The sequence below is a fragment of the Chiloscyllium plagiosum genome, unplaced genomic scaffold (genome assembly GCF_037043375.1).
Source record: "Chiloscyllium plagiosum isolate Xiang-an unplaced genomic scaffold, Cpla_swu_hap1 HiC_scaffold_27, whole genome shotgun sequence".
NCBI classification, from domain to species: Eukaryota; Metazoa; Chordata; class Chondrichthyes; order Orectolobiformes; family Hemiscylliidae; genus Chiloscyllium; species Chiloscyllium plagiosum.
In genome coordinates, this window is record NW_028270165.1 from 63,011,320 (window position 1) to 63,027,621 (window position 16,302).

General features: G+C 45.6%; 1 protein-coding gene and 1 long non-coding RNA gene across 3 annotated transcripts in view; one reads left to right on the plus strand and one right to left on the minus strand.

Annotated features, from left to right (window-relative positions):
* Window positions 1-16,302, plus strand: part of LOC122545940 (uncharacterized) — a 72,107-nt gene that overhangs the window by 5,290 nt on the left and 50,515 nt on the right. The window lies entirely within an intron of this gene.
* On the minus strand, window positions 804-15,130 carry LOC148144441 (uncharacterized). Of its 2 annotated transcripts, none has more exons than XR_015751492.1 (3): window positions 14,983-15,130; window positions 12,965-13,169; window positions 804-1,450 (listed from the first exon to the last, which is right to left on the minus strand). It is a non-coding gene; the product is annotated as an uncharacterized LOC148144441 (long non-coding RNA). The 2 variants fall into 2 exon arrangements; XR_015751493.1 differs by lacking the exon at window positions 14,983-15,130 and adding an exon at window positions 14,840-14,969.

Below are 16,302 nucleotides of genomic sequence, written 5' to 3' on the forward strand. Positions count from 1 at the left end.
GCTGGGTGGTGGGAGGAAGAACAAAGTGGGGGGGGGGGGAGAAGGTGGTGGTAAGGGACAATACTGACAGAGATCGTCTCTGTTCTCTGCAGTTGGCAGCAGGATTCAGGAAACAATATGCTCAGGGCTGGAGAAGTGGGAAAGGGAGGCTGCAGTGGGTGTGGTCCAACAATGTCAGGAGACGACAGCCAGTCAGAAACTACAAAGACAAAGCAGAACCCCAAAGCTATGGGCAGCACAGTGACTCTGTGGCTAGTGCTGCTGCCTCTCATTGCCAGGGACCTGGGTTTGATTCCAGCCTCTGAGGACTGTCTGTGTGGACTTTGTGCATGGTTTACTCTGGGTGCTGCGGTTTCTACCCACAGTCCAACAATCTGCAGTTTAGGGTAATAAGCCAGGGGAAGCTGCAGAGCTATATGGTAGGTGAGTTGGTCTGGTGGGAAGCTGTTTGGAAGTTTGGTGTGAATTAGATGGGCCAAATAGCCTGCAGGGATTATATGATTCTGCTGCCATGACCACATGTATATTGAGAAGTGACTGCTGTGGTCCTGGGAAAGGTGGGATTTGTAGTGTCGCTGCCCGCTGTCCATTCTCTCCCTGTCCCCCCAACCCCTGTCCATTTTCTCTCTCTCAACCCCCAGCCATTCTCTTTCCCTTTTTCCCCCAGCACCTGTTATTTCTTGTGCCTCAAGACTTCTTTGATTGCTGTATCAAGACTTTCTAAGAAAAGAGAGAGAATGGATGTTGATGAGTCTATATGAGAGATCGGGGTGTATGAGAAATGGCTGATCTTAAAAATGAAGAATATCTAAAATTATATATTCAGAAACATCATTAAAGCATCTTCAATTTTATTAAAAAGCTGCAGGCACCTTTCTGAACCTGTATTGAAATATGCACAGTTAGGCCACAGTTGAGTACAGGCTGTAATGGGTGAATGGCATATTCCTAGTCTTGTGATATAGGTTCCAACTATGTAGAACAAGAGTCACAGAGTCAGCAAAGGACTGCTTATGCTCTTCGGTGTCAGCAAAAATCTGCGCATTCTCCTAGATTTCTGCACAAACCGTTTGCGACCTTCTTTTGATGGTCCAATAGAGAGCCCTGGAGGACCGGAAAGAGACTGGACCTCCTGCCATTCAGAGGTCCCCATTCTCTGAATGCGGAAGTTGGACAATGAGCTTTGGAAGCTGCTAATCTCTCCCTGAATGATGGTTGAGCTTCACCCCAGACTGCAACTTCATTCCTCTGTCCAACATCTGTGAGGTACAGCACTCTTTTTTCCGTTTCTGGTTTTGCATTCTGGGCTTCAATTGTTGACTTACAGCAAGTGAAAGGAAAGGGAGTGAATCCAGGGAGGGGACGGACTACGGAAACGTTGGTCCAGGTCGGTTCTCAGTTGGCAAACACATGGCAATTGCATTACCACAATGTGGTAATATAGCCTTTACTGTGGAATAAAAAGCAGAAAGGAGTTGCATTGTTAAAAGTGACACATTGGGATGTGAAGGAAGTGAGGACTGCAGATGCTAGAGGTTAAGAGTCAAAGTGTGGCGCTGGAAAAGCACAGCAGGTCAGACAGTATCCGAGGAACAGGAGAGTTAACATTTCCAACATGAGCCCTTCATCAGGAATGTTGTGTGGATGTACAAAGGGCCTTCTACAGGCCGCCAACTTACGGAACGTTTCAGAGAACACCTCTGGGACACCCGCACCAACCAACCCAACCACCCTGTGACTCAACACTTCAACTCCCCCTCCCACTCCACCAAGGACATGCAGGTCCTTGGCCTCCTCCATCGCCAAACCATTGCAACACGACAGCTGGAGGAAGAGCGCCTCATCTTCCGCCTAGGAACCCTCCAACCACGAGGGATGAATTCAGATTTCTCCAGTTTCCTCATTTCCCCTCCCCCCACCTTGTCTCAGTCCCAACCCTCGAACTCAGCACCACCTTCCTAACCTGCAATCTTCTTCCTGACCTCTCCACCCCCACCCCCACTCCGGCCTATCACCCTCACCTTAACCTCCTTCCACCTCTCGCATTTCCAATGCCCCTCCTCCAAGTCCCTCCTCCCTACCTTTTATCTTAGCCTGCTTGGCACACTCTCCTCATTCCTGAAGAAGGGCTCATGCCCGAAACGGCGATTCTCCTGTTCCTTGGATGCTACCTGACCTGCTGCGCTTTTCCAGCAACACATTTTTAGCTCAGCGTCCTTCTACACTAGTCAATGCCAATTGTCAGACAGGTGAAACAAGCAATCAGCAAGGCAAGTGATATATTAGCAAGAGGAATTGAGTTCAGAAGTGAGGATGTCTTCCTGCAGTTGTGAAGGGTCATTGAATATATTCAAGGCTGAATTCATCTGATTGGTGGATGGTGATGGGGAAAGTTAAAAAAAAAAAGTTTTTAAGACCAGTACAGAATAGTTACAAAGTAATACAGCACAGAAACAGACCCTTCAGTCCAACTAGTCCATGCTGACTATATTCACAAACTAAACTAGTCCCATCTAGTTTGACCTATATCCCTCCAAACTTTTCCTATTAATGTACTTATCCAAATGTCTTAAATGTTGACAGTTCCTGCATCCACCATTTCCTCAGGACATTGAAAGAGTCATTCCACACGTAAACCAAAAGAAAAAGGTGCTCTTCATGTCTTTTTTTTTTAAATCTTTCTCCTCTCACCTTAAAAATGTACTCCCTAATCTTGAAACCCCCACCCGAAGGAAACAGCATCTGCCACGCACCTCAACAATATCCCTTCTTGACTTTATAAACTAAGGTCACCTCTCAACCTCTTGTGCTGCAGTGAAAAGTGTCCCAGCATATCCACCTCGATGTAGGTATATTCATATCTGTTCAATGCTGGTGCAGGCCCGAAAGACCAAATGGCCTACTCCTGCTCCCAATTCTCACCCTCATGAGTCTAAGGACAGCAAGAGACCATAAAACATTGGAGCACAAAATTAGGCTATTCAGCCCATCAGGTATCTTCATACCATTCAATCGTGGCTGATACGTTTCTCAATCCCATTCTCCCGCTTTCTCCCCGTAACTCTAGATCCCCTTGATACTCAACAGCCTATCTATCTCAGTCTTAAATATCCTCAGCGACCTGGCCTGCACAGCCTTCTGTGGCAATGAATTCAATAGATTCGCCACTCTCTGGTTGAAAGGTTCCTCCTTATCTCGGTTCTAAAAGGTCTTCCCTTTACTCAAAGGCTGTGCCCTCGGTTTCTAGTCTCTTCTGTCAGTGGAAACATCTTCCCAACATCCACTCTGCCCAGGCCGTTCAGTGTTCGGTATGTTTCAATTAGATCTCCCCTGTGTGGGGGCCTGTGTTATGGACTAAACATTCTTAAGCAGGCAGCCCCACACCATAACTTTGCAATTTGTTTCAGTAAGTGTACAGTAAAAATTACCTGGAGTAAGTTAGCTTGGTTGATTACTAGATTTTAAAACAGACAATTATTCACAAAATTACACAATTAAAACACAAAGATCAGAATAAAGAACCCCTACAGAACTCAGCCTATCCAACTAGACTTAATTATGCTGTTCGAATATATACAACAGTCCCAATAAGCAAACTCAATTTGAAAACCAGTATAAATAGAACACATACTTACAGATTGAAGTTGACAGGCAGAAAAGAGAGACAGAGTTTCCACACAGCTCCCTGTTGAACTTCCAACCAGTTCGAGAGCTGACTACACCCCTTTTTTATACAGGTCACTTCTAAAATATGACCACGTTGGCCTGAAATCTCATCAGTTTACATATAAACAAAAGGCCTCTTAAAATCCTTTTAATCTCTGTACCAAACCAGACTGATCGGAGATTGACCCAGTTTATTACCCCTCTGGGAAAAAAAGTCAAAGACACAGTCTCCTTGAGCCAAGGAACATCTTTTAGGAAAAAAAGGTACTAGCTTTGTGACACCTGTTAATCAGCAAGAACCAGACACTTCAGGATGAGGTACAGCAGGGATTAGGTTCAACAAAGTGAGAATGGAGGGAGTGTGAGAGGATATGGGGCCTCTGGAAGGTAGGATAAAATGGCTGAAGGAGCTGCACAAGATAGCTTCTGCATTGCTACGTGATGAGCTGCTGCTTGTGTCTGTAGCTGTATAAACAACTAACTACTAAAACCACTAGAATGCAGAAGTAGACCAATGAGAAAGTACTAACCACACTCTGCAAGCTGCAAGTCCTTTGTATCTCAAGATAAAGATGACCTAACCTTTATGACTTAACTCGTTGACCAATTATCATAAGAGTCATAGAGATGTACAGCATGGAACAGACCCTTCAGTCCAACCCGTCCAGATATCTCAACACAATAGAGTCCCATCTACCAGCACCCAGCCCATATCCCTCCAAACCCTTCCTATTCATCCAAATGCCTTTTAAATGTTACAATTATATCAGCCTCCACCGCATCCTCTGGCAGTTCATTCCATACACGTACCACCCTCTGAAAAAGTTGCCCCTTAGGTCTCTTTTATATCTTTCCCCTCTCACCCTAAACCTATGCCCTCTAGTTCTGGACTCCCCGACCCCAGGGAAAAGAATTAGTCTATTTACCCTATCCATGCCCCTCATAATTTTGTAAACCTCTGTAAGGTCACCCCTTAACCTCTGACGCTCCAGGGAAAACAGCCCCAACCTGTTCAGCCTCTCCCATAGCTCAAATCCTCCAACTTTGGCAACATGCTTGTAAATCTTTTCTGAACCCTTTCAAGTTGCTATACACTCACTCACTTGTAGCTGAAGCTTTGGCCATGGAGAAACCTGAGGAATCCTGCCCCATGAAGAAACCATGGAAGTGTGGCAACTGCGGGAAAGGCTGTTCCTCTGCACAAAATGCAGGAAGGCCTTCAGCAAGTTATTCATTCTGCTGAGGCACCAGTGGGTCCATGCCAGGGAGAGGCCTTCAGCTGCCCAGAGTGCAGTAAGGGCTTTACCCATGCCTGTGCCCTGCCGACCCACAGCAATATGGTTGACTCAACACTGCCCCAGCCGGGCAAATGTGTGGGGAGAAACTGACTTGGATGCAGTGTATGGGATGAAATTGCTGGGCGAGGCAATACCTCCTCCGGGTTACAGCTGTACCAAGGATGCAATTACAAAGGGACAACTCGGTGGTGACCAATAGTAAAGAAAGTGGAGTGGGGAGTGTGTGAGCTTTGACCTTGAGCTATCTTTTGTGTGTCTTTTTGTTGAGGAGATCTGAAGCTGTAACAAAGTTGGGTCGCATTAAAGGTGACCTGAACTTATCGCCGGGCTCAGACTCTCATTGAAAGCTTTGAACTCCAAGAGGTTTTGTTTTAAAGCTGATCCTTTCTTTCAGCCTCCTGCACTGAATTTCCAATGTCATGTATCAGCAGGAGTAGTGAATGAGTACCTAGTTTTGTTTGAAATTCTAAGTTTTTCAGGAGTGCAGAGTGCTTCGCTTCATCAGCATTGTAATGTTTCCTGGCAGCACCAGGAGGTGTGTGCTGTGTTCACTAGAATTGTGGTGGAAGTGCTGGTATTGGACTGCAGTGGGTAAAGTTAAAAATCACACAACACCAGGTTACAATCCAACAGGTTTATTTGGAAGCACTAGCTTTTGGAGCGCTGCTCCTTCATCGGGGAGTTGTGGTGCATGATCATAAGACTGAGATTTTATAGAAAAAGATCAGTGTCATGCAATTGATAGGATATATTGAACAACCATAGGTTGCTGTTCAGTCTTTCCTCTTTTAGAACGGGTTGCAGGTTTCAGTTCATTAATATGTAAATCCCAGAACACAGAGTCACAGAGATGTACAGCATGAAAACAGACCCTTCGGTCCAACTTGTCCATGCCAACCAGATATCCTAACCCAATCTAGTCCCACTTGCCAGCACCTGGCCCATATCCCACCAAACCCTTCCTATTCATATACCCATCCAAATGCCTCTTAAATGCCCTACCAATGTCCTGTACAGCCACAACATGACCCCCCAACTCCTGTACTGAATACTCTGACCAATAAAAGAAAGCATACCAAACACCCTCTTCACTATCCTATCTACCTGCAACTCCACTTTCAAGGAGCTATGAACCTGCACTCCGAGGTCACTTTGTTTAGCAACACTCCCTAGGACCTTACCATTAAGTGTTTAAATCAGAGTGGCACTGGAAAAGCCCAGCAGGTCAGGTAGCATCCGAGGAACAGGTAAATCAACATTTCGGGCAAAAGCCCTTCATCAGGAATAAAGCTTTATTCCTGACGAAGGGCTTTTGTCTGAAACATCAATTTTCCTGCACCTCGGATGCAGCCTGACTTGCTGTGCTTTTCCAGCACCACTCTGATCGAAACTCTGGTTTCCAGCATCTGCAGTCCTCATTTTGCCTCGTTGATCCTTACCATGAAGTGAAAAAGTCCTGCTAAGATTTGCTTTCCCAAAATGCAGCACCTCACTTTTATCTGAATTAAACTACATCTGCCACTTCTCAGCCCATTGGCCCATCTGGTCAAGATCCTGTTGTAATCTGAGGTAACTCTCTTCGCTGTTCACTACACCTCCAATTTTGGTGTCATCTGCAAACTTACTAATTGTTCCTCTTATGCTTACATCCAAAATCATTTAGGTAAATGACAAAAAGTAGAGGACCCAGCACTGATCCTTGTGACACTCCACTGGTCACAGGCCTCCAGCCTGAAAAACAATCCTCCACCACCACCCTCCGTCTTCTACCTTTGGAGCCAGTTCTGTATCCAAATGGCTAGTTCTACCTGTATTCTGTGAGATCTAACCTTGCTAATCAGTCTCCCATGGGCAACCTTGTCGAACGCCTTACTGAAGTCCATATACATCACATCTACCACTCTTCCCTCATCAATCCTCTTTGTTACTTCCTCAAAAAACTCAATCTGACTATCCCTAATCAGTCGTTGCCTTTCCAAATACATGTACATACTGTCCCTCAGGATTCCCTCCAACAACTTGCCCACCACTGATGTTCGGCTCACTGGTCTCTAGTTTGCTGGCTTGTCCTTACCACCCTTCTTAAACAGTGGCAACACGTTACCCAACCTCCAGTCTTCCGGCACCTCACCTGTTGACGATCAATGATACAAATATCTCAGCAAGAGGCCCAACAATCACTTCTCCAGCTTCTCACAGAGTTCTAGGGTACACCTGATCAGGTCCTGGGAATTTATCCACTTTTAGGTGATTTCAAGACATGCAGCATTTCCTCCTCTGTAATATGGACATTTTGCAAGATGTCACCATCTATTTCCCTACAATCTATATCTTCCATATCCTTTTCCACAGTAAATACTGATGCAAAATACTAATTTAGTATCTCCCCCATTTTCTGCGGCTCCACACAAAGACCGCCATGCTGATCTTTGAGGGGCCCTATTCTCTCCCTAGTTACCCTTTTGTCCTTAATATATATATGTAAAAACTCTTTGGATTCTCCTTAATTTTACTTGCCAAAGCTATCTCATGTCCACTTTTTGCCCTCCTGATTTCCCTCTTAAGTATACTTCTACTTCTTTTATACTCTAAGGATTCACTATACATAACATATGCTTCCTTTTTCTTAACCAAACCCTCAATTTCTTTTGTCATCCAGCATTCCTTATACCTACCAGCCTTTCCTTTTACCCTAACAGGAATATACTCTCTCTGGATTCTCATTATCTCATTTCTGAAGGCTTCCCATTTTCCAGCCGTCCCTTTACCTGCGAACATCTGTCCCCAATCAGCTTTCAAAAGTTCTTGCCTAATACCGTCACAATTGGCCTTTCTCCAATTTACAATCTGGTCAATCCTTTTCCATCATTATTTTAAATCTAATAGAATTATGGTCGCTGGCTCCAAAGTGCTCCCCCACTGACACCCCAGTCACCTGTCCTGCCTTATTTCCCAAGAGTAAGTTAAGGTTTGCACCTTCTCTAGTAGGTACATCCGCATACCGAATCAGAAAATTTTCTTGTACACACTTGACAAATTCCTCTCCATCTAAACATTTAACACTATGGCAGTCCCAGTCTATGTTTGGAAAGTTAAAATCCCCTATCATTACCACCCTATTTTTCTTCCAGATAGCAGAAATCTCCTTACAAGTTTGTTTCTCAATTTCTCTCTGACTATTAGGGGGTCTATGATACAATCCCAATAAGGTTATCATCCCTTTCTTATTTCTCAGTTCCACCCAAATAACTTCCCTAGATGTATTTCCGGTAATATCCTCCCTCAGCACAGCTGTAATGCTATCCCTTATCAAAAATGCCACCCCACCCCCTCCTCTCTTGCCTCCCTTTCTATTCTTCCTGTAGCACTTGTACCCTGGAACATGAAGCTGCTGGTCCTGCCCATCCCTGAGCCACGTTTCTGTAATTGCTATGATATTCCAGTCCCATGTTCCTAACCATGCCCTGAGTTCATCTGCGTTCCCTGTTAGGCCCCTTGAATTGAAATAAATGCAGTTTAACTTATTAGTCCTACCTTGTCCCTGCCTGCCCTGACTGTTTGACTCGCTTCTCTTTTAAGTCACGTTCTCGAGATGACTTAAGGTTTTATTTAAAAAGGGTGCATCTGAGCTCAAACAATGCATGAAAAGTGTGATGTTCGAGTCTGTCAGTATCCCAATCTTGAATCAGACTGGTTCTTTTTCCAAAATAGGGATTCCAAAAGCAAGGGATTGTGTTTTGTTAAAACAAGGGCGGGCAGGATTTGTACAGTTAATGGTAGGGCCCTGGGTCATGTTGTAAAACAGAGAGACATGGGGGAGTAGGAGTTCAGGTACACAGTTCTTTGAAAGTTGCATCACTGGTAGGTAGGGTGGTTAAGAAGGCATTTAGCACAAATGCCTTCATTGTTCACGCTGTTGAGTTTCTGAGTTGAGACATCATGTTGAGGTTATACAGAATGTTGGTGAGGCCATTTTAGAGTACTGAGTACAGTTCTGGTGACCCTGTAATAGGAAGAACTCTATTAGAGGGGGTTTGGTAAAGATTTACCAGAACGTCACCAGGACTGAAAGGCTTGAGTTATAAGGAGAGGGTGGAGCACAGGAGGTTGAGGGGTGACCTCATTGAGATTTATAAAATCTGAGGAGTGGAGGTAAGGATTATAGCAAAGGGCTGTTCCTTAGCATCGGGGTGCTCAAAACGGTGGGGTGGGGGCGCATATTGTTTTAATGTGAGAGGGAGAGAGATTTAAAAGGAACCTGAAGGGCAACGCTTTGACAGAGTGTTGTTTGCATGTGGAATGAACTTGCTGAGGATGTGGTAGATGCAGGTACCTGGTACAACATTTAAACGACATTTAGATGGGTACATGAAGAGAAAGGTTGAGAGGGATATGGGCAAATGCAGGCAAATGGGACTAGTTTAATTTGGGAATCCTGGTCGGTATGAAGGGGTTGGACCGTGCTGTATACCTCTATGAACCAGAAGTGATCTTATTCAAACCAGTAGAATTCTGAAAGGGGCTTGACAGGATAGATGCAGATAAAATTCTCCTTTGTTGGGGGCGTCATAGAATCCTGACAACGTGGAAGCAGGTCATTCGGCCCATCTATTCCATTCTGGCCCTCCATATTGCATCCCACCCATACCTACCCCCTTACTCCGTATTTCCCATGGCTAATCCATCCTAACTTGCACATCCCTGACAATAGGACTCAGCTGGAGAGGTTCTCACGCAATGTTGAAGGCATCTTGAAACCCATCATTCAGGGAACCCCTAGCTTCTGTCACGACACTACAGATTTCTTACAGAAACTCAGCACCCACGGACCAGTACTCTCATAATGTCGGCATCACGGCAACAGCCTCATTACTCAATACCAACAACTGCCAATCTCTGACCACCGTGCTACAACTCATCCACTTTATCCTCGATCACAACATCTTCACCTTTGACAACCAGTTCTTCATCCAGACACATGGAACAGCCATGGGACCAAATTTGCACCCCAATATGCCAACATTTTTACGCACAGGTTGGAACAAGACGACTTCTCTACGCAGGACCTCCAACCAACACTATACACCAGGTACATTGACGACACTTTCTTCTTCTGGACACATGGAGAGGAGTCACGGAAAAAGCTATACAGTGATATCAACATGTCACCATCAAACTCATTTTGGACTATTCTGTCTCATTCTTGGACACCTGCATCTCCGTCAAGGATGGGCAGCAACTCAGCACCACACACAACCTCAAACCCACACATAACCTCACGATGCTACACTTCTCCAGCTTCCACCCAAAACAGCCATCCCCTTATGGACAAGCCCTACGCATACACAGGATTTGTTCAGATGAGGAGGAACGTGACGGGCACTTAGAAGTATTCAGGGATGCTCAACTCATTGACCGCCGGTTCCAACATGCCATGGTGAACCATGGGAAATGCAGGGTTATAGTTTCATAGTAATAGAAGCAAGAGTAGGCCATTTGGCTCGCCCAGTCCGCTCCGCCATTTATTAAGATCATGGCTGATTTATCCATCGTCTCAGCTCCTCCTCCCTGCATTGTACCAACTACCCTTAAGTCCCTGACCATGCAAAACCCATCCAACCGTGTCTTCAATATACTTAATGAAGCTGCCTCTACTGCTTCCACAGGCAAAGAATTCCATAGATTCATGACTCTCTGGGAATAGTGGTTCCTCCTAATGTCTGTCCTAAATCTACTCCCCCTAATCTTGAGACCTGGTCTCATCCACCAGCAGAAATGTGTGGAAAGGGTAGGGCTGCATTCCACAGTGCAATGAATTCCCATCTCCCACCAAAATCCCGGATGTACTCAGTTGCAGTCTCACAATTGAAAGATTTTACTGTAACTTCTTCTGCTCCCACTAAGGGCAAAAAAGTCCATTCTTCATAACCACATTTCTGCTTTCACCGAAGACGATTAGAATCATATAGCATGGAAACAGACCCTTCCGTCCAACCCGTCCGTACCGACCAGATATCCTAAATTAATCTCATCTCATTTGCTAGCATTTGGGCAACATCCCTCTAAACCCTTTCTATTCATGTACTCAGCCAGATGCCTTTTAAAATGCTCTAATTGTACCAGCCTCCTCCACTTCCTCTGTTAGTTTGTTCCATACATACACCACCCTCTGCATGAAAAAAATGCCTCTCAGGTCCCTTTCCTCACCCACCTTAAACCGATGCCCCTCTTGTTCTGGACTCCCCTACCCTGGGAACAAACCCTATTCACCCTATCCATGCCCCTTAAACTTCTAAAGGTCACCTCAGCCTTGAATGCTCCAGGGAAAACATTGCTGGCCTACTCAGCCTCTCCCTGTAGCTCAAACTCACCAACTCTGGCAACAGCCTTGTAACTCTTTTCAAAACCCTTTCAAAGTTTCACAACATCGTTCCTATAGTAGAGAGACCAGAACTGTATACAGTATTCCAGACCTCCTGTACTGCCTCAACATAACCTCCCAACTCCTATACTCAATCCACTGACCAATAAAGGAAAGCATACCAAACACTTTCTTCACTACCATCTCTACTTGTGACTCCACTTTCAAGGAAAGGAACCTACACTCCCTGTCTCTTGGTTCAGGAACACTCCCCAGGACCTGACCATTTAGTGTATAAGTCCTGTCCCAATTTGCCTTTCCAAAATGCAACACCTCACATTTCTCTAAATTAAACTCTATCTACCATTCCTCGGCCCATTGGCCTATCCGATAAATTATAATTCATAATGAACTCTCTTTCCTCTCTTATTCCTGAGAAGCTGAAAATCTCCATCCCACACACTCTCCCTCCATTTTTACTTTGCTGAACCTCATCCTGAAGGGTCTGGATCATTCCGATGAACAGGTCCACACTCAGGGGGATCTAACTGAAACATATAGAATACTGAACAGACTGGCCAAAGTGGACATTGGGAAGATGTTTCCACTGGTAGAAGAGACTAGGACTCGATGGCACAGCCTTCGAGTAAAGGGAAAACCTTTCAGAATAGAGGCAAGGAGAAACTTCATCAGCCAGAGAGCAGTGAATCTATGGAATTCATTGCCACAGAAGGCTGTGGAGGACAAGTCACTGAGAAAATTTAAGACGGAGACAGATCAGCTCTTGAGTATCAAGGGGATTGAGCGTTACAGGGAGAAAGTGGAAGAATGGGTTTGAGAAACTCATCAGCCATGATAAAATGATGGAGCAGAGATGATGGGCAGAATAGCATTATTTCTGCTCCTATGTCTTGTGGTCTGTTGATGTCCTGGACACAGTGTCAGAATTGGGAGCAGGAGTAGACCATTTGGTCTTTCGAGCTTGGACCAGCATTGAACAGATCATAACTGGATATGAATCTACTTCCATTTTGATGGATAGGCTGAGACGTTTTCACTGGAAGTAAGTGAGGGCTGCAGATGCTGGAGATCAGAGCCCAGAGTGCGGTGCTAGAAAGGCACAGGCCAGGCAGCATCTGAAAAGCAGGAAAATCGACGGTCCAAGCATATGTCCTTCATCAGAGCTTATGCCCAAAACATAGATTTTCCTGCTGCTCGGATGTTGCCTGACCTGCAACATGCATTTGAATAAGTACATGAATAGGGATGTGCACCAACCAGATTCCTTCCACCCACTTATCAACCAGGTTGTACCCTCTACCTCTCTCCAGCTATCTCCACTTCACCACCCAGCACACACTTGTTCTGCACCTTCCCCTACACCCATCCTCAGTCTGGAACAAGGGTTACACCCCGAAACGTCAACTTCTCCACCTCCTGATGCTGCCTGGCTTGCTGCATTCTTCCAGCCTCCTGCCGGTCTATTTTGCCAATTGAAACACAGACCTGGACCAACATTTCCCGAGTCTGCCCCCTCCCTGGATTTGTTCCCTCTCCTTTCGGTTGCTGCAAGTCAACAATTAAACCCCAGAATGAAAAATAAATAGAAAAAGGGGTGAGAAAAGAGTGTTGTACTCACAGATGTTAGACAGAGGAAGGAAGTTGCAGTCTGGGCTGAAGCTCAATCTTCATTCTGAGAGAGTGGAGCAGCAGCAGCTTCAGAAGGTCATGGTCCAACTTCTGCTTTCAGACAGTAGGGGAGCTCTGGTTGTCAAGAGGACAAGTCACCTTCAGGTTCTCCAGTGCTCCTTATCGGTCCATCAAAAGAAAATCTTGCGCCTTTTCTGCCGACAGCAAGGAACATGCCCAATATTTTGGTGACACTACTGAACACGCGCCCTGCAATATGCTCTGTGGCGATACTAGTGTTACTGACAGATTTTAAGTGTCCAAATACCAAGAGGAGAAAAAAGGGTAGAGCCACAATTTTTTTTTCCCCCACATGGCTTGACATTTTATTGTTTTGGCATTTTGTCTGGCTGCTCAATCTCTGTGTTTTCCCCAGTGCAGCGGTAAAGTTCAGAACTAGAGGGTATAGGTTTAGGTTGAGAGCGGAAAGATATAAAAGGTACCTAAGGGGCAACGTTTCCATGCAGAGTGTGGTGCGTGTATGGAAGGAGCTACCGGAGGAAGTGGTGGAGGCTGGTTCAATTACAACATTTAAAAGGTATCTGGATGGATATATGAATAGGAAGAGTTTAGAGGGATATGAGCCAAGTGCTGGCAAATGGGACTAGATTAATTTAGGATATCTCGGAGAAAGTGAGGACTGCAAATGCTGGAGATCCGAGTTGAGAGTGTTGGAAAAGCACAGCAGGTCAGGCAGCATCTGAGGAGCAGGAGAATTGACATTTTGGGCATAAGCCCTTCAACAGGAATCTTTTCTGAGGATGTAGAATCTGGGTTGCAGTTCTGGGAAAGGTGAGGCTCTGAGCTTGGGCAGGACTGACTGCAGGTAAAGTAGATGGCTGATAGTGTGCAGTGGAGGATCCAAAAAGAGAATCATTGGTGAAGGTTTTGGATTTGTAGTGTGTACTGGGTATCCTGTTCAGGTCCAAACTGGGTTGGTCTGAATGTGGTCCGGAGTCCATGTGGGATCAGATGGTTCCATAGCTAAGCAATGAGAAAGGAGATATGGCTGTGGTAGTCAAATTGCTTGAGGACATGGCTGAAGAAATTCTGGACAGAGGAGAGGACTTGGGGGGTACAGTGAGAGAGGGACTCTCAGATCTTTGTAGACAGAGGAGGAGAACTTCTTCCAGGTAGGCATCCATGGAAGAGACTTCGCAGTAATGTTGAAATCAACTAGGAGAAAGTGAGGACTGCAGATGCTGGAGATCAGAGCAGAGAGAGTGTAGTGCTGTAAAAGCACAGCAGGTCAGGCAGCACCTGAGGAGCAGGAGAATCGATGTTTCGGGCATAAGCACTTCATTATGTTGAAGGACTTATGCCCGAAACATCGATTCTCCTGCTCCTTGGATGCTGCCTGAGCTGCTGTGTTTATCCAGCACTATACTGTCAACATTAAATTTGGATATCTGGTCAGCATGGACAGGTTGGACCAAAGGGTCTGTACAACTCTATGAGAAGCATACTTTGACAAATTACAAACTACTGTATGTCAATGTTAATAAGGCTTAATATACCACATGCTTTACTAACCATTCTCCACAGGATCCCACCCCTTCAATGACTGAGGAACATATACATGCTGGTGCATAATCTCCTTCACTAGTATTTCCACACTACCCTAGGGAATTGCACAAGTAATAGCAAGAGTAAACAGCACAAGGATTTTTAAAAAGTGAGGATAAACAGGACAAGAATTTAAAAAGTGAGGGTAAAAATCACAAGCCCCAGTAAAAGCAGATGGAAAGGGAGTGTAAAATGTCACTATGACAGGACAGGCCCCACATTCCTTCCCCTCCGTCCCCGTCCCCCCAACCTGCCTCACCTTTCACCTCCCGGGCCCAGTACCTTCCAGGTGGCCCCATAGTTGACACAGGGGCCGCCCCACGACCAGTAGAACTCCACCACCCAGGCGGCCGACGAGTTCCTAAGCAGGCCCTTAACCCCATCCGCCTCCAGAATGCTCACCGGCTCCTGCCTGCTGTACAGCCGGCCGGTGTGGCCGTGTCCCAGCAGCTGCGCCAGGAAGGCGGCGGTGCCCAGTGACGGGTGTCTGCCCCGGGCCGCACGGCGCCATTTTCCTAACGGCCGCCCTCCCGCCGCTTCCCCGCTCGAGCGACTTCTCCTCCCAACCGCCTTCGCCCCCGCGTGACGTCTGCCCGGGGGGATGGGCGGGGCCGGGGGAGCCTCACCGTCACCAAGCAACAGCCACCTCGCGCTACAACTGCTCATTCACAAAAACAAACTCCCCTGTCTCGCTCTGCAGCTGCAGGGGGGACACTGCCACGTTTCCAGGAGCCCTGTCTACATTGGGAAAGCTCACGGCTCAATTTAAACAGAGATTCCCACATCTAACGGAACGGCGTCATATCGAAAGGGGGCAATCTGCATTTTAAAGGGACACGGACATTTTAACGGATATTTCTGCAAATAAAGAGATGTAAATGGACGAGATTATATTTCAAAAGGGATGTGGGCACATTCAAAGGGATATCTTAATATGTAAAGTGACGCAGTTATATCTAAATGAATCCACATTTCGAAGAAACGTTGCCCTATTTTTAAGCAGAAGTACCCTTTTAAGAGACATACTGATATCTAAAGGGGTAAATATACATTATCGAGGAGCAAGATTGCGCTGAGAGGAACATAACACATTTAAAGCGCTGAGCTACATGTAAAGGGGCATTTTCATATTTAAAAAGGTACATTGAAATCTAAAGAGACATTGTACATAATTAAAAATACATGGTAATATTTAGAAAGCACGACCGTATTGGAAACAGTGCAGTCATTTTTTAAAAAGGGGGTTGGAATGGCCGTGAGATGGTTTAATTTTTAAGAAAATAAGCAGGTTAATTCTGATCCAGTAAAAGCAGTATCCAGTCTCATCTGAGTGCAGAACCTACTCAACTGACTGAACAAGCGAAATAACTTTTCTGTCTGCTCTTTAGATGTGACATCCTCCCCCTCTCTCTGTTGATGCAACAGGATTACCAGAGCTGGAAGTACCACTCTCGGAATACAATTGCTGATCAATAGTTTGCTTCTGCTGCTTGACATAAGGATTTAAAAGCTGCTAGCCTGATCTCGCACAAAGCACAAAAACAAACTGTTCACCCGTGCCTGCAAGAGGAGAAATTTCACGTGGAATAGATCACAAAATAAGAACTGTTACCAGTCCCACAACTCATGTGTTTCCCATGGATAAAGTTAAAAATCACACAACACCAGGTTATAATCCAGCAGGTTTGTTTGGAAGCACTAGCTTTCGGAGCGTCGCTCCTT